This window comes from Adiantum capillus-veneris, chromosome 25 (genome assembly GCF_014529385.1).
Source record: "Adiantum capillus-veneris isolate H3 chromosome 25, ASM1452938v2, whole genome shotgun sequence".
Classification (NCBI taxonomy): Eukaryota; Viridiplantae; Streptophyta; class Polypodiopsida; order Polypodiales; family Pteridaceae; genus Adiantum; species Adiantum capillus-veneris.
Window position 1 is genome coordinate 21,244,212 of NC_140955.1, and position 20,347 is coordinate 21,264,558.

Below are 20,347 nucleotides of genomic sequence, written 5' to 3' on the forward strand. Positions count from 1 at the left end.
ATGACTGGCCAGTCTTGCAGGGGTCTCATGAGCTTCAAGCTTGAGCTACAAGGGGGGTCAACCAAAGCAAGAAGGGGGCTAGCTTGGGGGGTATACTCTCCCACACACACTCACACACACTCTCATTGTGTGAAGTGCAAAGTGCAAGAGCTCCATCTCCTTCTCCAAGCTAGTAGAGAAGTTGAGAGCCTACACCAACACTCTTGGCTATGGAATGCAAATGCAACCAAGAGCTATGCTTCAATGCTTAAGCTTGCCATCTTCTCCATCTTCATTACTATGCTATTATGTATGCTAGCAAGAAGAGTGATGATAAGTGATGAACTAACTCTTTCTCATATGAAATGTTTCTTCTTCCTCTTCCCTACCCTCATTCCCCATTAGCTCTCTCCACCTTCGAAGGTGTTTGAGGCCTTGGAACTGAGGCTTGGGATAGTTAATGCTTTTGATAAAGTTTATGTTATGCTCGTGATGCATGAAGCTTTCCATCTTTATTGCATCCCCTAGGTCACAAAGAACACAAAGATTGTATTGTACCAAGTCTCTCTTAATGGGAGAATCTATAATACAAATGCCTATGGAGGGGGGACCAGCTGCACATAAATCTGGTACTCAATGGTTGTCATGTTCTCTAAACTCTCTCTCTTGCAAAAGTATTGTTCATGCCAAGTTAACTAAGTACTATGTTTATGTTGCTACCATCAATCAAGTTCACCCTCTATGCTCACAAAGTAATCTCACAAAAGTGCTTTATCTAAGTTCCTGATTCCGCTACTCTCAAAGTTCATAGGCCATTTCTATTACATGAAATGCTAACACTTAAAAGAAAGAGCAAGAGAAGAGGAACACAATACAAGTTTTGGAATTTGAAATAGATTACCCAATCAAGAGTTATGTTGAGTAGAAAGTAGAACTGGGAAGCAACTTGATAGCATGTACGATAAGAGCTCTTTTTTATCCAAAAATATTATCCTTTCAAATTGGAGCTATTGCCTCATATACCTAGGGCTCTAAAAAATGGCCATTGGCCAACTACTTTGGGCCTTACATACATAGTAAGACGTTTACAACTCAAAAATATGTAGCCCTAGGATTAAAATTACATTAGCTCATGTACATGGCTCTCAAAGAAAATAAAGTACAATGTATCAAAAGGGTGCTTCTAAAATTTGTATACGACTAGGAGGATGCCCATAAGCTATAATAACCAAACACAAGAAGATAATATTTTCCGCTACACCGATCATTTCTAGAAATGCCTTCTACTCCTTCGCATGGTAGAAGAGGTACATGCTAACTTCCTCCCCTAATGATTATCTTCCTTACCTTCCACCCTCACGAGGAGAATTAGACCACAAAATTGAGATATTTCGAGGATCACAACCCCCACATAGAACATCAGATAAACATGTCCTCTACACCAACATGAAATCCAAAAACAAATATAGAAAAAGGGCTTGTTTGCCCTAGTTCATCCCCCTTTGGTGCCCTAGTACTTCTTGTCCAAAACAAAAACAAAACATATTGCATGTGCATAGATTGTATAGCATTAAACAAGGTCACAGTCAAACCGATATCCCATTCCTCCCGTAGACGACCTTGTAGATCAATTACGGTGTGCTAAAATCTTCAGCAAAATTGACTTGAAATCAGGTTACAACCAAATACATATGCATCCCTGTGAAATTTTTAAAACTGGCTTTTGTACATAGTCTGGACACTATGAATTTATTGTGTTACCTTTGGCCTAACCAATGCACCTGTCACATTTGCCAAGATAATGAATAAAATTTTCCTAGATTATCAAGATTTTGTTATTATTTTCTTTAAAGATATTTTAGTTTTTAGTCACAATGAACAAGAACACAAGGATCACATACATGTCGTTTTTTAACTGCATTCACCAAAACCAAATGTTTACAATCCCTAAGAAAAGTAGTTTCTTTCCAACAGGAATCGATTATTTAGGCCACATCATTTTTGAAACGGGTGTTTCCATCGACCTAAAAAGATTAATACCATTCTAACCTGGCTTAACCCAAAATCTATCATTGATATCAATGTTGGAATTAGAGTTCACGAAAACACACACAAGTTGGAGAAGATGAAGAAAGCTCAAGGCACACAACAGAGAATGTATTACTTAGTGTGCAATGGAAAGATTGATAGCCCTAGAATGAATGGGCGTATATACAATGCACAGGGGAAAAAACTCCTAGTGAGGGAAAAAATGCACCGGCGGTCCTAAGTGTGTTCACACACATCACTACCACATGTATATGGTAACAATCAAGTCATTCCTCAACTTAGCAGGCTTTTATCATAAGTGTCAAAAATTTATCCCACATTGCCTCACCTATGACCATATTGATTTGCCCAAAAATACCATTCAAATGGGGAACTGAACAACAAAGCTCACTTGGCACTCTGAAGTACCTTTTGAACTATGCCCCCATCCTTCAATTGCTTGACTTATCAAAACCCTTCTTTGTAGTTGTCATTGATGCTAGTGGTTCAGGTATAGGAGCTGTTTTGATGCAAAATGACCAACCGCTCGCTTTTGAAAGTAGAAAAATAAAACCATTCAAAACCAAAAATAACAAATATGATAAATAAACATTGGCAGTGGGCATTGCCCTTGATATTTGAAACATTATCCTATGGGTTCTAAAATCTTATTAAGATCGATCAGCAAAAAGCAATTAAACACATAGTCACACACTGTACCATTTTACATTGTCATATGACATGGATCGGGTTTATTCAAAATTTTCATCCAATAATTCAATATCAATCAGGCAAAGCAAATGTAGTAGCAGACGCATTAAGTAGGAAACATCATGTGAATGCACTCTTTGTTACTCGGTCCATATTTCAGTAAATGAAGTGCAGTCGTTCAGTTCTATGCATGACATGTATGCTGTGGATTCCGATTTTGCACTTGCATGGTTTGAAATACATCAAATTAATGGTCTTCCTTGGCTTCTAATGCCTCTTCCTATCTCTAGCAGTCCTTGGGAGCAAATCTCAATGGACTTTATCAAAAGACTCCTCACTTTTTCCTCTCAAAATGATATGATATGGACCATAGTTGACCGTTTTAGCAGGTAAGCATTTTTGTACTTTGCAAAAAGACCCTATCCCCACCACACACTGCAAAACTCTTTCTCAAACTCATTTTCCCCTATCATGGCTTCCCCGAAGTCATTCTCTCTTATTGATATGGCCACTTTTGCAATCACTTTTGGGTTGGATTGAGCAAAAATCTAGGATCTACAATGGTCTTCATGTCATGGACCTTCTTAGATAATACACGACTAAAAACACTGCAAATTGGGAACAACTTCTCCCTATGCTTCAATTTGCATACAATAAGGCACCTCACTCGGCCACAAATCGAGCAACTTTTGAAATTTTTAATGTATCTCTACTATTAGCACTAATGTCCCAACAACTAATACTTTGGCAAGAGACCACACCAACATTTTACAAGAAGCCACATACTATTTTAAAAGAGCACGACAAAGATACACAACACAAGCTAACAAAAAAAAGGCATGCATTGTTTAAAGAAAATAATCTCGTTTGACTTAGAATAGAAAAACAAAGATTAAAAAGTGTCAACAAACATCCTAAAGTAAAATTGGCCCTAGATTCTTTGGCCCACTTAAAATCCTTGAAAAGATCAATGACAATGCGTTCCGCTTGGGCATTTTTTCACACTGGAAAATACATAACTCCTTTCACATCAGTTTACTAAGACCACAAGGGACCTATTCTCGATACGTCTCTAATAGCTAACAACCCCCCCCCCCCCCCCCCCCCCCCCCCCCCCCCGCCCCCCGGCATTGATCAATAATGACAAAGAAATTCTAATTCTTGAAACAATCCTTGACCATGACCCCACCACTATTCGCACAGAAAATCGATACGAAAGATAGTTCATAAAATATAAAAGTCACTCGCCGAAAGAGTGTCAATGGATATCCAAAGGATCACTACGTCCACACTACCATCACTTGATACTTGCATACCACACACCTAGAGACACAGATTCGCTGATTTAGATAGTGCTTCTCTTGTAAGGGTATATTCATCCATTTAGGCAGCATAAATCTAAATGTAGATTAATTGGTTGTGTGCATCATTTAAACTATGTTTGGCTTTGTGATATGATTAGAGCATGATCTTATTTGACACTTGTTGTGTGTGTGTGTCATTTAAAGAGATCAACAGCTTTTTTCAAATTTAGCACATAATTGATTGTGTGTGTCATTTTGAGTTGGTGTACTTTGTTCACTCTAAATATAGCTTTAGCACTACGCCCCCCCCCCCCCCCCCCCCCCCCCCCCCCGCCCCCCGGCATTGATCAATAATGACAAAGAAATTCTAATTCTTGAAACAATCCTTGACCATGACCCCACCACTATTCGCACAGAAAATCGATACGAAAGATAGTTCATAAAATATAAAAGTCACTCGCCGAAAGAGTGTCAATGGATATCCAAAGGATCACTACGTCCACACTACCATCACTTGATACTTGCATACCACACACCTAGAGACACAGATTCGCTGATTTAGATAGTGCTTCTCTTGTAAGGGTATATTCATCCATTTAGGCAGCATAAATCTAAATGTAGATTAATTGGTCGTGTGCATCATTTAAACTATGTTTGGCTTTGTGATATGATTAGAGCATGATCTTATTTGACACTTGTTGTGTGTGTGTGTGATTTAAAGAGATCAACAGCTTTTTTCAAATTTAGCACATAATTGATTGTGTGTGTCATTTTGAGTTGGTGTACTTTGTTCACTCTAAATATAGCTTTAGCACGTTGTCATTCACATTGCCCATGTAGACTGTTGTAGATTGATAAAATCATCCATCAGCTATATAATGTTTAGCTAATACAAAATTATTTATTTTTAGATCAATATTGAGTTTGGCATCGTCACTAACTTGACCAATTATGAGTGTGTGCATATCACTCAAAGTGAAGTTGCAGTTGAAGGCAATTATCTATAATTCCAATGCAGCTTTATCAATCAAGCCAGTTGATCGTTCTCAATTGCATGCTCTTTCAGCCTCCATTATTGGGAATATAGTTAATTGTGCCAAAGATCTCTATGATGATTTTTTTCAAAAGCGTCAATGAGGACCGGCTCAAAGAATGGGACACTCAATGGTGAATTCAAAATGAGAAAATAAAATGGCCCACCACATCGATATCCACCAATGCTTTCTTTCGAAAAAAATTGCTATGAGCAGGCGCTTCATGTAGTTTTGAAGGAGAAAGAATATGTAAAGATGAAGCTCATTCCTGAGTCTATAAAGCCAGCTATATTGAAGAACACCAAGTGTACACTTACTATAGGAATACCTTGTGATTCTATCATATCTATCAAGGTGGATATGATGATTGTGAGAAAATATAGATCAAAGATATATCCATCTTTCCATCATCCGTATTCTATGCTGCTAAAAAATATAAGGGTATTCCAGAACATTAATTCAAATCATTTCAAAAGGAGATCAATCTTTATTTGCATCAAGAAAGATTATTTTGAAGCATTAAGCAGACAAGGTCACATCCATGGGTAGATCTATTTCCCTTTTTGAATGATGAAAGTATTGGATCTACGATGACTACCGTATGAAAAGGTTACCCTTGTCAAAATAGTTCAAAAATTGAAAGAAGTGTCCAAAGTGAAGATCCAATCCTTTCACTAACATGTATGCTACTCACATATACATTTTGCCTCAACGCTCCACATATTATAGCTACCTTAGTACATTCAATAGCATATTATAGTTGCCTTGGCACATTCAATGGCATATGCTTATAGCCAAGGTGTAGTTCATTGAGATGTACACCCAATGAACATCGTGTTAGATTTTACAAAATCTAGTATACCATGGGTTGGAAATATGATTAGGGGATGCTATTAGACTCGAGCAAGAGAAGCAAAGCTCACTTAATCCATAGGTTGTGGACCACATGTATTGGCCATGGCTAGCCCTTGACCTGATCCAACAATAATGATAACATGGTTTACACAAAATCTATTGATGTTTATGCTTTAGCATGGTTGATCTTACATATTTGCACTTTTTGTGCTGAATTTGATGCAGTACATGAGACTTGATGGGTAGCTACAAAAGTAGACAGTGAGCTAGAGCAAATTGGTTGTAAAAGTCAGTTATTATATCGAAGGTCAATCTAGCCGAAAAACTCTATCTCAACTTCATGCTGCTTAAGAATGTGCATAGCTAAGGGGTTGGCAAGGAAGCTTCAACACTTCAACCAGTCCAAGCAAGCAAGAGCTCAACTTCAATGGGTGTACTACTTGGACCATCGGTGGATTGTGTTGCTACAAATCAAAAACTTATCAACAATATTTGTAGATCACAGAGACTTGGAAGAAGACTCTCTCCAATGCTTTTAAAAAAGTGAATGATGAGTCATTGCAAGAAATCTATCTCACATGTGATCGATTGGAAGTGAAGCATGCATCTTCAATTGATGCCATCAGTGACTTAATATGCTCGATGACAGAGAGCAAAGGTGGTCTTTTATGGAAGGTGAGAGAAGAGATCAAAGCCTTCAAAAATCAACATATAAAACATCGAAGTCAACCCAAGAGGCATCTTTTACAAGATACATCTCACTTAACCAAAACTTCAAGAAGAATCCTACTTCTAAGTTGTCTAACTCTACAATCAAACTGATTTCTAGTTCTGCCTTTAGAATGACTATTTCACTATTTTGTTTAGAACAAAATTATCTATATATTTTTTATTTTTTTATTTTTTTATTTTTTTATTTATATTGGCATTCTCACAAAATTTGATGTTTCAGAGAGGAATGTATAGACACACATAAGCAATCATGATAATACAAGTTACCCTTATGTAAACAAAATTTCCTCTCAAACATCCCTACCACATGAGAATTTAAATAAGAGATAGTGCTAGAGTAGAAACGATCATTATTCACTTCACATCAAACTTAATCAATCAATTCACTACATACCACATAAATGATGTTACATATCGGTCTTCAACTCAAGGTATTGGTGACCTTGTCTCTTTCCTAGCCAAATATTTCAAATCAAAATCGTACTCACATAATAGTTGAAGCCATCGCTTCTATCTATTATTGAGTAATGGACGAGTGAAGGGTTTATTCTTGACAAATTCTCAATCATACACATGATAGTTTAAATCATGCATTCTCAACTTTCTATATTCATATATTACAACTCTTTTCTTCTCATATAAAACACATCCCATTGCTCTCCACTTGGATCACATATAACCAAACAAGGTTTTTCTAATTCTAGAATCTTCAAAAAATAATATTTTCAATCCCTCTTCTTTCAATGTTTCAAATGTAACTTTACATGCTTCAGATTATACAAACCTTATTTTTCTTTGTTAATTCAGTTAGACGTCTCGCAATCTTAGGAAAATTCTTAACATGTGTTCGCTCATATGGTACTAACCCCAAAATACTCCTCATATCTCTCATAGTTTCTAGTATCGACAATTCCTCAATTGCCTTGACCTTGTCAAAATTAATATGAATGCTCTCTTTAGAGACTACCCTTCCCATATATATAATTCTTTCCTTGACAAAGAAACACTTACTTAGTATGACATATAATTGTTGTTCACATTGTACTTTAAGAGTTTTCCTTAAATGAAATTCATTATCTTTTTTATTCTTAGAATAAACAAATATATTATCCAAAAATGCCAAAATGAAGTCATGAACATATGGATGAAATATATTGTTTATTAAGTCAAACCAAAAGCCAAAACTGTAAACTCGAAGTGCCCATATCGTGTACAAAATGTAATTTGAAAATATTTCCTTCCTTGATTATGGTCTGGTTGTATTTATATCAAAGGTCAAGCTGTGAAAGCATTTGCGCATCGCTAAGTTGACACAACAACTCATCAATGTGTGGAAGGGGATATTTATTTTTTAATGGTTTGTTTATCAAGACCCATGTAGTGAATACACATCCTATAAGTCCCATCCTTCTTTCTCTAGAAAAGAACACGGCTACCCAAAGGAGATACACTACGTCTAATTAACCCTTTCTTCACAAGTTTTAGTTTTAGTTCCTTAAGTTCATCTATGTTGAATCTGTAAGGGCCCGAGAGTACGACAATTCCAAATCCTGGATATAGATCTATCCCATGGTCAAGTGATTTAGGAGGAGGCATACCTGGTAGGTCATCAGTAAAAACATCCTTGAACTCATGAAGAAGCTTTTCCACATACTCTAGATTTTTTCCCTTTCCTATTTTAGGTTCATTTTTTTAACTCATCTGTAAAAGTTATAAAAGTCTCACATTCTTGTCTGAGTCACCTCATCAATTTCATGACCAAAACTAGATTTAGAATCCCTTTCTTCCCCATGAAGATTGTGACTATCCTCATCAAATGATTTAAGAGAGATTTTTCTTTCTTGACTATCAATCAGAAAATGATTTTTAGTCATCTAATTGATACCAATAATTATATCATGTTTATGACATAAAAATTACCCTTTTGATTATGACATTCAAAGAAAAAGACAAGTTTTCAATTAGTTCTTTCGTGAATCTTTTATTATCACTCGTTAAATCCACAAGTCTCTTAATTTCTTTGTTTAATTTCATGTTTAATTTCTCAATCAATTCAAAGAAGAAGAAGCAATGTGTACTACCCAAATCAATTAAGAAATTCGATTTAAATCTTAAATTTTACTCATAAATTTGATTAAAGAAGCTTTCAAAGAATTCATCAAAGATGTAAAGCATTAAAAAAGAGGGTCAAATGACATACCTTTATCATGTGCATCGCTCATAGACTCCACTTTAGTCATCTTGCTCCGTACTACATTATCGACCACTTTGTTTGGACATTCAGAAGTGTGGTCATATTGAAAGCATAAATCCAAATCTTTGAGTTTTACAATTTGCACTTATAAATCTTTGTATGTCTTTCTTATGCCGTCAAACTCATTAAGCTTAGCCTTCTTGAAGAATTAATTGACTATTGCTTCTTTCGCATCGTCATCCTCATCATTGCCATTGTTGCTTTTTTGCTTCTTCTTCTTCTCCACTTTCATCTTCTCCTTTCTTCAATTGTTTCTCATATTCTTTCATCGTTTTTGCAGAATCAAAATTGTTGTGATACCACTTGTGACGTGATACAGGAAAGTGAAATACATTGATAACGAAAAGTACAAAGTGTGTAGAATAAATAGATGAAATAAAGAATCTGTATGGATGTAAGGTAATCATTACAAGAAGAGCATAGCTCGTTTCACCCCCAAGCTATCTCAATCACACTCTCATTCTCAATCTCAATCTTGTGCACAATCACAATCACACTCTCAATCTCAATCATAATCACAATCTCAATCTCTGGATGGCAACAAGGATCATAATCTGAATCGCAACACGATCAAAATCTCAATATCATGACACCTTGCACATATCCCTTTTTACTTTGTACAGTAGAGATCACATTGGTTTCTGCAACATCTACAAAATAGCCAAAAGAACATACTCATGCAACCAATTCAATATGATAATCAAATTAGAAAACATAATTTTGTACCATCATAAAAGAGTTTGTCCCTCGATATCTCAAACTCATTTGCGTACGACTAATACTCTCTATCTTATAAATTATTCAATAATCTTTGATACCATATTTAACAAAAAGTTCCAACCTATTATATTCTTTTTCGACTTTAAGAACTTCAAAAAGTAGTCCATGAGCGGTTTAACATATGCTCAAGCTTAAATATCTCACTTTAAAGGACACAGAATAAGATTCTTAGTAATATTGAAGCTCTTCACAATCAAAAGGAGGATCATGTTATTGCTTTGTACCCAAAGTCAGAAATGCAATAAATAGGTTAACTGCTATAGCTAAGGTCTAGAACTGTAGTGTATGTGATGTTAGAGCAATAGCAACTAGATTGAATGCAATGCTTGAATGCCATTTGGAGAAGCTTAATTCCTTGAAAAGGAAAGAAAAAATATCTATAAAAGTATTATGTACTGATTGACTATTTAAACATCTTTTTATCTATTTCAAATTTCTTCTGCTTGGTTTTACTTTTGTTGTGGTGTTTATGCTTAAAAATAAAAAATCATTTTTTTAAATCTTTAGTTTCATATTTGTAAAGTAATTATTTTGGTCTGGATCACAAATTATATCGCCTGGTCATGCAAGACAAGCGAGACTTGTGATGCAACACGTAGAACTAGGCGAGGGAGCTAGAAATCAAGTCAGATGTCCTTTGCAAGAAATTGGAAATTTCATTCAAAGGAATGAAGTGAAGCCAATAGCATTTTTCACACGATGTGAAATATTTCCGCTTCAATATCAATTCCCTTTCCATAATAATATCATGTTAATATAGAAAACATTGAGGCTATTCATATGGGCGATAGACAAAATGAATCCCTTGAAGATATCAAACCTATTTTGAAAAATGTGTTTTCAATCAATCTAGAAGGAGATTGCACAAAATTGGAGAAAGGTTTTTTATCAATTAGATATCCAAATAATGGCATACTATGACAATATTTATGTTGCCTCTCTTGCATGGAAAATGTGTAGTGCTTAGTTTAGGTGAACTTACCTATGAGCGATTGAAGTGTAAAGTTCTTTGTTAGAAATAAGAAGATAGGTCTATCAAAGACTTTGTGGGAAAATATTGTTGTGTGGACAAAGCACCAAATTAAATACTATCCTTTTTGAATACGTCAAAAGAATTAGAACTCTTATGGAAGGAAGCTCTTCTCTTAGTAAATATTTTTTGGAAAATATATGACTGTACAGTAGTGCTTTGGCTTTTGCATCTCTAGGTGCACACGTCAATGAAACATTTTTGAGAGGGAGAGGAGTTTACTACTTTAGAGTGCATGCTGAAATGTATGACAAAATTGGGTTTTGATGCCTTTTGGAAGTAATGATCAAATACCTCACTTAGCTTAATTATATTTTTTTGATACAACGCATGAGCTCAAAATAGATTGCATTCATGTGTCTCATGTTGATGAGAGTATCCGCAAAAGTCTACAAGATACGATACATCGTTATAATCCATATGCTCAAGCCATTCGTCCTATGGGTCTTACATGCAGGGTACACTATCTCTATGTCAAATGGTTGGCAATATTTAGCTCCATGTGGAGATGAAGTAGCAACCATAATACCTGATCAAGGAGATGAGAGAACTATTAGACATTGAGATCTATATTTAATCTTTGTGATGGAAGTATTAAAATAATTTTAAACTTGCACATATCTTACATACCTTTGCTTTATGTGCTCTTATTCCCTAGAGGAGATGACGATCGCCATGTTTCTTTGGGCCCAAGACAAAAAGACTATTATTATTATCGGCTACAAATTAGAGATGATATTATAAAGTGTTTGCTACATAGTATTAGACTCTTTTAGCAGTATATAGTTGATGCATATAGCTCTATAGAAGAGTCTAGATTGTTGTGGATGCAAAACAATCAAAGGATTCTAAGAGCCTAGCTCTATAAGGGATTAGTAGACATAGTCCAAGGAGAGATGGTGTAGATCGAATTGCTAGCACATTTGTTGGGAGGAGAGTTGTTTTGCCACCTCTTTCATAGATGGACCAAGGTACATGCATCAGTTGTATCAAGTTGCTATGGCCATTGTCCAAAAAAGAGGAAATCTAAATCTATTCATAACATTTCTTGGGAGAAGAGATGGGGAGATCGACTGCTTAGATTATTCAACACATGCTCACAAACTTCACCATCAACCTGTCCACCTCTTTTCCCAACTTCCAAGCACACACACACACACACCTAAACTATCTCTCTCTCTCTCTCTCTCTCTCTCTCTCTCTCTCTCTCTCTCACACACACACACACACACACACACACACACACACACAAAGAACATAGAATTGACATAGACAAGCTTGTAAGAGTGTGTAAGAGAATTGTAAGAGATGGAGACTAGATTAGAGAGTACACAACAAATAGAACATAGCATAAGAGAGTAGAGAAGAGAATCTGCAAGAGAAAGGCCTAAATCTAGCCCCAAACTCCACGGCACCTCTCTTGTGGAGTTGGTATTTAATATATTATTTGTGAGTTTAAGGTGCCAAAAATTGAGGCCCCTCTTTTTACAACCACTTCACTTTTGTAAATGAGTGAAGCTCATTAGTTCTTGCATGACCCATAAGGGAAGTTCCCACTACAATTATTTATAGAGCCATAGTGGCTTATTGGAATGAAATTCTAAAATATTGTGCAAATATTAAATGGCCAAGAGTAATTGCCAATGCCTCTTCATCAATTCCCTGCATTCCACTCTACAAAATCATCATCATCAACTCAATTAGAAAAATAAATAGACAACACATAATTAACCATTACGCGAGCTATCCCAATTGCAGCTAACCAGTACAACAGGAGGGTGCCCAGTCTCGTAACATCCCTCCCACCAAGGATAGCAATTGTCTTCAGTTGCTCAATAGAGAAATCAACTAGGCCGTGAGTGATCAAAATTGTGGAGAAGGTGGGGGAAGTTGCAAAAAACTTTTCAGGCATCCATTTGGCATCCTCTCTAGGGTGGCCCTTGAAAGTCAAAGGTAACGGTTATAAACCATGTCAGTGCGTGTAGTGGTGGTCTCGTGATCAACTATTTTGTCAAGGATGAGTCGCTCTTCTTGGTCTACAAGTGAAGGTGGGTCTTCATAAATGTGGTGTGTAGGTAGGGATTCTTTGAAAGGACTTAAAAGACTAATGTGAAAAGTATTGTGAATGTGCCTGTGTGAAGGTAATTAACTATTAAAATACATTACAAGGTTAGGCTTCTTGTTGAAATAAACACCATGATCCAAAATATAGTGAGTATCCATGCATGAGCTGAAGCCATTTTAACAGTCCTCCTGCCCACAATATCCTGCATTTAACCATAGAAAGTGGCACATAAAGTGGCCACAAGGCTGAATATCTGAAAAGAAAACTTCACCAAAATTTTAGTACCTACTAGGGCTAGGAAGCTCAAAGCTACAAGATATGCAATATCATATCAACTTGTTAAAGTTCACTTTTCTGTCAAATAAGTAAATGCTATTATGAAGAAATTTGTGTATTTTGTTATACATAGAGTTAGCATACTAGTAGTAAATAAAGTAATGATGTCATTTTAGCAACTTACTGACTTGACATTCAGCTTTTTGAAAAGAATGTAAACCATTGTAAATCTGGAGTTTGAAGCTCACATTTTGTGAGAGAATTTGTACTAACAAGTGATTGCATTTTTGATCTATTAGTATAAGGATTAAAAGTGGCCTTTGTGCTTTGATTAGTAGCATGAAGATTGAAAAATATGTAGCATGCAATCATCAATGATTAACTACAATTGTCAAGTAACGATCCATAAATGATAGCAAAATGATTATTACTATGAATGAATGTCATCAAATTTTGTTTTAAAGAGAAAGAAAGGAGAGAAACTTACAAAAGTGAACAATTACATTAAGAAACACACACTCAACACGTGATAGGATCAAAACAAGCCCAATCTGGCAGCTTATCAAGTGGATAGTTTCCAAGGATGTAGGGAGAGAAATGGTACGACAATGGTAAGAATATTTTTAGATATATATATATTTTTTGTTTTGACGTAAAAACTATAAATTGATAATGCTTGAAAACTTCAAAGCAGGTCTTTGGAAAAATTTCAAGTTAGAATAAACACTTATCAATTTATTTGATATATAGACTCGCGGTGAGGTTATCCTTGGCGTGGCATGTTAAACTTGGAGGCCATGTTCTTTAGCATCGTTGTCAGAGTACTTGTCAAAAATACCTCAAACCAAGACTGCTTGGTCTTGATTAGTAGCTATACAAAGTTTCATTGTTGAACCATAATCAGTAAGGGAAAATGATGGATGAGTGCTCCATCTACAGGAACCCAATTTAACAATCATCTATGAAGACAAACACTTTATTTACCATGTAGTTGATATGTGTCCCATTTGGTGTGGTTCTTGATAACATTTGATTGATCATGGTCAGAGTGGATGCAGTGAGTTTCTTATAACCAAATAAGTCGCTTGAAAATATTGAATGTGTAATATGAAAGAATTGAAAATGAATCTTGTGAACTATATTAATAAACATGCTAATCTTCAAGGTAACCCATACATAAGTACGAGTTTGAAATTACGATCTATGGCACAATTGAGGTTAATGATACCTATCTGTAGCATCGAGGGAAGGGTTATCTCAAGTTAATCTTTTGATTATTGGCCTATGAAACGTCTTCACGTTGTTTCAAGAAAGGTAGCTCCAGTGAAGGTGGTTTGCGAATTCTAGACGATGTAATTTGCATGGTCGATACTTTGAGAATTCAAAAAATTAGTTTCTTTTCCCCCTCAGAATGAGCATTGGCCTCTTGTGGTTGGGTGTATTGAGGGTTGATATGCAAGCTCACACAAGGCCAGAGTGGTCAGGACGGGCACTTTTTTTTAAGCTCATCCAAGCACTGTTTGAGCTTGAACCCGTACTCTCCTTGAAGTGTGGTTTTCGAGACTATTATCATCTAGTCTCCTTTGAAACAAGGGTGAAAGACATGGTAGTCCATGGCTATGATTCAAAAACTCTATCGGTACCTGTCTCAAATATTGTCTCCACAATAATCTTGGGTTGGAATTTAATGTGGTGGGAATGAAGCCTTGGTAAACATTCTCATTTTCAAACAAAAATAGGCATTGCCAGTTTTATTTTTATAAAGAAAAAACATTGCTGCTGAGTATAAAGAAAAATAAAGGAGCGGGCGTCAACATGCAGACCTTTTGGGACTTTATGTGTGGTGGAGAGCAACCCAAAGTGGCGCAATGCAGGCAAGAGATAGCAACTATGCATGGGACATGCAGAGTGTGCAACTTCAAAGTCCAAGCTTATGGGTGTCATCATGAAACAGTTAGTTGGTCATCACGTAAAGAAGTTTGTGCGCCATCAATTGCTACAACTTTTGATCGTGGTAGACTGTAGTGCAAAGCTGGCCCAAAGTGATGGAGTTTCTCGGGGTCGGTAGTACCGGTAGCTTATCAAGGACTGGTGATAATTTGATAATATGTGGAGAGGCAGACGAAGGGTCCAGGGAAGTTCGACTCGGCCGGTATCTGAGTGGAATATGGACATTGGGACTCTTCTCTGCAGCTACCTGGCTCCCAGACTCCACTATTCCAGAATCTCTATGTACATCCCTTCTTACAGGCTGCAGTCAATATATTCGATAGAGGAAGAAGGAGTATGATGATGCCTTCTCCACCCACTCCAACTTCCAAGGAAGCACCCGACTACAAAACAGCAAGGCTTGACTCTTGAGTAAGCCTTTAAGTGCATATATAAAGCATTAAATTTGATTTGAGAGTTATCCCTCTTGCACACGGTGGCATCAAAACCTGTGATACTCTCTCTCTCTCTCTCTCTCTCTCTCTCTCTCTCTCCCCCCCCCCCCCCCCTCAGACACCTGGTCCTCTAAGCTGAGTAGCGTTATGAGTCGTCTCCATTAGAGAATTATCCTCTTGTTACATAGGCAAGTTCATAAGGCATACTTTAATCACCTTTTTAGCCGATTGTTAAATTAGCCTATATATTTAACTATGTTTACCCTATTTTTCTTGCAAAACCCAAAGATAAATTTGGTTGAGATCCTCGATTCAACTATACTTGTGCCCATATTTAAATCTCAAGTGACATGGTCAATTGCAACACGTGATGAAGGAAGGAAAAGCAATAAAATAAACAAGGGAATAATTCAAAAATCCAACAATTTGAAAAATACTATTACTCTCTCTGGTTGGTAGAATCTGGATGCATAGATGATAAATTTTTGTCTTCCTTACGCTTGTTTCAAAAATAGCTTGCCACGTCTCTCGATCTCCTTAACATGAGCTTGTCGATTGTTAATCGAGCCGCCATGTTCACACAATTACTCAGTTGGGTGCAGCGGCTATGGAGGATGCCTTTGAGGAGATGCCATGGCGAGGTGAGGAAGAGCAGGGGAGGAGGTGAACGAGATGAGAAGGGAGAGAGAGAGAGAGATTCGACACAGCATATTAAAATAATGCCTTGTAAATTTCATCAAAAGATTATTACATATATAGAGTGGCTTTCCATGCAAACTACTAAAAAAGGATTGGAGTGCATTTGTATGCTCCAAGAGAGTGATCCCACGGGATTAGACCATACAGGGCTTGAACCCAACAATCCCCCCCTCAAGCCCGAACTACACCACTTTCATGATATCTCGAGTTTTTGGTATACTTGGCAACCGTGAGTATGAGGTTCTCTCACAACCAAGGATCTTGGTGTATCCATAACCTGGTGCTAAGTCAGTAACCCCCCCTTGAACAGATAGGGTGTAGGTCAAAAAGTTAGCTACCAATGATTGGAGTTTTTGGTTCACTGCCAAACCTTGGGTTTAAGGTGTACCCAGTAACCTCATGAGAAGCGGTAATAAAATAGGACTTGAGAACAAAAACTGACAATTTGGGAGGTCTTACCACTCATGTGTGCGTGGTAGTGTCTAACCCGTACAAATTTTTATCATGGCAACATGTGACATCTGATAAGAGAAAACGAGGCTTTTGACTGATTGTGTTGACAATAAACAGACAAAACAAATCTATGATACTTAATAAAAGAAAAATAGCTTTTTGTACTATGTGTTGATGTACCGAGTGCTCGAGAAGCGAATGGTTTGCACAATGATTGTAATGATTGTGCATCTCCCAACAATTGGCAACCCATGTATCTTCTCGCTTCATCTGGTTTCTTTGCCGATCTCAAGCTCTTGATCCTACCGTTTATTTTTACCTTTGTGTGTGTCACTAGCAAGGAACCCTGTGGCTAGCAACCTTTTGAAATGCTCGCAAAACTACCAAGAAGTTTGACCAAAAAACTATGTTGGATTGCAATACAAACAGCCAACTTATAGTAGCATTTTGAAATGCATCCTTGGTGTCAATCATTTGCAGCAGCATTTTGGTATACTAGTGAAAGGAACCACCTTGTGGAGAAGCTTTTGATATGCTAGTTGAAGGGAGACCACCTCTACTACAGTTGGATAGACATCATCTCAATGTGCTCGAAAAACTGCCCAAAAGCCTTCAATGTCTTTTGATATGTTGTTGTTTGTTGCAAGCTAGGGATGACAGTGTTTTGAGAAGCTTTACAAAGCTGCCTGTCAAAAATGACCAATCTGCAACGTTTTGAAATGCCGATGCTCACCGCCTAGGCTTTGCCAGTAGAACTTCTTGCTAAGAGCGTCGGTGACTTTGTGTGCCTGCGTTTCAATATGCTTCCTGGAGCGCCTGGGACTGCAACGTCTTGAGATGTGAGGCCGCCCTTGTCTGCCAGGGAACAACCGCCTGCAACACTTCAATAAAGCCCCTTCTGATATGCACGCCTGGGAGCCCGCCTGAGAGCAACATGTTCATATGTTGCACGCCTGGGGCTCTGATACCAGTGTTGGGTGCAGCGGCTATGGAGGGTGCCATCGAGGAGATGCCATGGCAAGGTAGGAAGAGCAGGGGAGGAGGTGAACGAGATGAGAAGAGAGAGAGAGAGAGAGAGAGAGAGAGAGAGAGAGAGAGAGAGAGAGAGAGAGAGAGAGAGAGAGATTCGACACAACAGGTTAAAATAACGCCTTGTAAATTTCATCAAAAGATTATTACATATGTAGAGTGGCTTTCCATGCAAACTACTAAAAAAGGATTGGAGTGTATCTGCATGCTCCAAGAGAGTGATCCCACGGGATTAGACCATACAAGGCTTGAACCCAACATACTCCTCATGAAACAAAACCTTCGCTTTGATACCACTGTTGGGAGAAGAGATGGGGAGATCGATTGCTTAGATTATTCAACACATGCTCACAAACTTCACCATCAACCTGTCCACCTCTTTTCCCAACTTCCAAGCACACACACACACACCTAGACTATGACACACACACACAAACAAACAAAGAACATAGAATTGACACAAAGACAAGCTTGTAAGAGTATGTAAGAGAATTGTAAGAGATGGAGACTAGATTAGAGAGTACACAGCAAATAGAACATAGAATAAGAGAGTAGAGAAGAGAATCTGCAAGAGAAAGGCCTAAATCTAGCCCCAAACTCCGCAACACCTCTCTTGTGGAGTTGGTATTTAATATATTATTTGTGAGTTTAAGGTGCCAAAAATTGAGGCCCCTCTTTTTACAACCACTTCACTTTTGTAAATGAGTGAAGCTCATTAGTTCCTGCATGACCCATAAGGGAAGTTCCCACTACAATTATTTACAGAGCCATAGTGGCTTATTGGAATGAAATTCTAAAATATTGTGCAAATATAAAAATGGCCAAGAGTAATTGCCGGTGCCTCTTCATCAACTCCCCACATTCCACTCTACAAAATCATCATCATCAACTCAATTAGAAAAATAAATAGACATCACATGATTAACCATTACGCTAGCTATCCCAATTGCAGCTAACCACTAAAACAGGAGGGTGCCCAATCTCGTAACAACATTCATGTGTAATTCAATATGGATAGAGATCAAAGATGCATTGTTGCAAGGCAAGCAGCCTCAAATAGTCCAAATTTGGTAAGTAAAGTTTTTAAATTAAAAAATTCATAGATATGATAAATCTACTAACAAAAAAAGGCATTGTTTGGAGATGTGGTGGGTCATATATCTGTAATTAAGTTTCAAAAGAGGTCTTTCCCATGCTTATAATTTGTTAATTCTTGCAGCGAGGTACAAGCCCATCTAAGTGTATGACTATGATAAGTTGGTTTGTGCCAAATTTCTTGATAAGCATATATTCTTGATCGATATGAGATAATTTGGCATTGCAACGTGAATGACCCATGCGGTCTCCTTAAGCCTGAATCCCCATGCATGGTTGAAGAAAGATGTTGATCTAAATATCCTTGAGGGTTTTGTGCCTCTAAAACACGTGATAAAAATAAATATCTACTTATAGGAGGTAAGATGATGGTAGTTATATTTTGGTAAATAATATAAAGTTTCATAATCGGCGGATTGTTCCGTATAAAAGGCTCATATCAATGTCGAGATATGGTTCAAGATTAGTGCTATGTAGTATTTATATATGTGTGTGTGTGTGTGTGCGTGTGTGTGTGTGAGGCAGTATGGAGAATTTACGATTTTGACTTGCACCGTGAAAAACCCAATGCTCAACGTTTACAAGTTCACCTTTAGCAAGAAAATTTGGGATTTTGAGGATGTGCAAGTTTAATGGGTGCACTTATCCAACCTTCAAGGATGTTTGCAATGTTAGGGGAATGCTACGAAGTGATGAAGAGTGGGTGATGCACTTGGAAGAGACTGCTTCTTTATGTAGTGGAGCATGATAACATGAACTACTTGCTATATTACTGATGTTTTGCATGCCAATCTCTCCTAAAGAACTATCGGATACATTTCTAAAGTACTTTTGAAGGATTATTTATTACACAATCATGAACGTGATTTACACATTTGTGGGCAAATGGCAAAGAAGAAAGCGCTCTCAAACTTTGATAGGCTTTTAAGAGGATATGGAAAGACTTTGCAGGACTTTCCTGGAATGCCTCAACTTAACTAGTTAGAAACACTAATGCTTGGAAATTTTTTGATAGTTGAAGAGACGATGTTCGATATGGAAGAACAACTACATATTACTTCTCAAATGGAAAGACAACTAAATCAAAGTCAACATGAAGTTTATGAAAAAGTGCTCCAAGCAATTGAGTGAGATGAAGCAATTATACTCTTTCTTGATGGAATTGGTGGATTCCAAAAGACATGTCTATAGAATGCATTGCTTTTTAGGATTCAAAGCCAAGGACAAACTGGCATTGCATGTGCATTGTCAAGTATCATTGTGGTTCTTCTCAATAATGGTAGAAGCGGTCACTCACAATTCAAAATATCGATAGAAAATAAGAGTGAATTGATAGGTAGCATAAAGAAGAACAATAATCTTGTAGAGCTAGTGAGAAAAATGAGTATGGTTTTTTGGGATGAAGCTCCTATGGTTCATAGGTATGCTTTCTTGATGCCTTGGATAGAACTTTAAGAGAAATTATACAATTGAACAATTTATTTGGAGGAAAAACAACATTGTTTTAGAGTGATTGTAGACAGATTTTACATGTTTCTCTCAAAGGACGTCATGAAGATATAGTGGATGCTTCATTATGCCATTCATGCATTTGGAATCATATAAAGTTTTTACATCTTATTGAAAATATGTGTTTGGA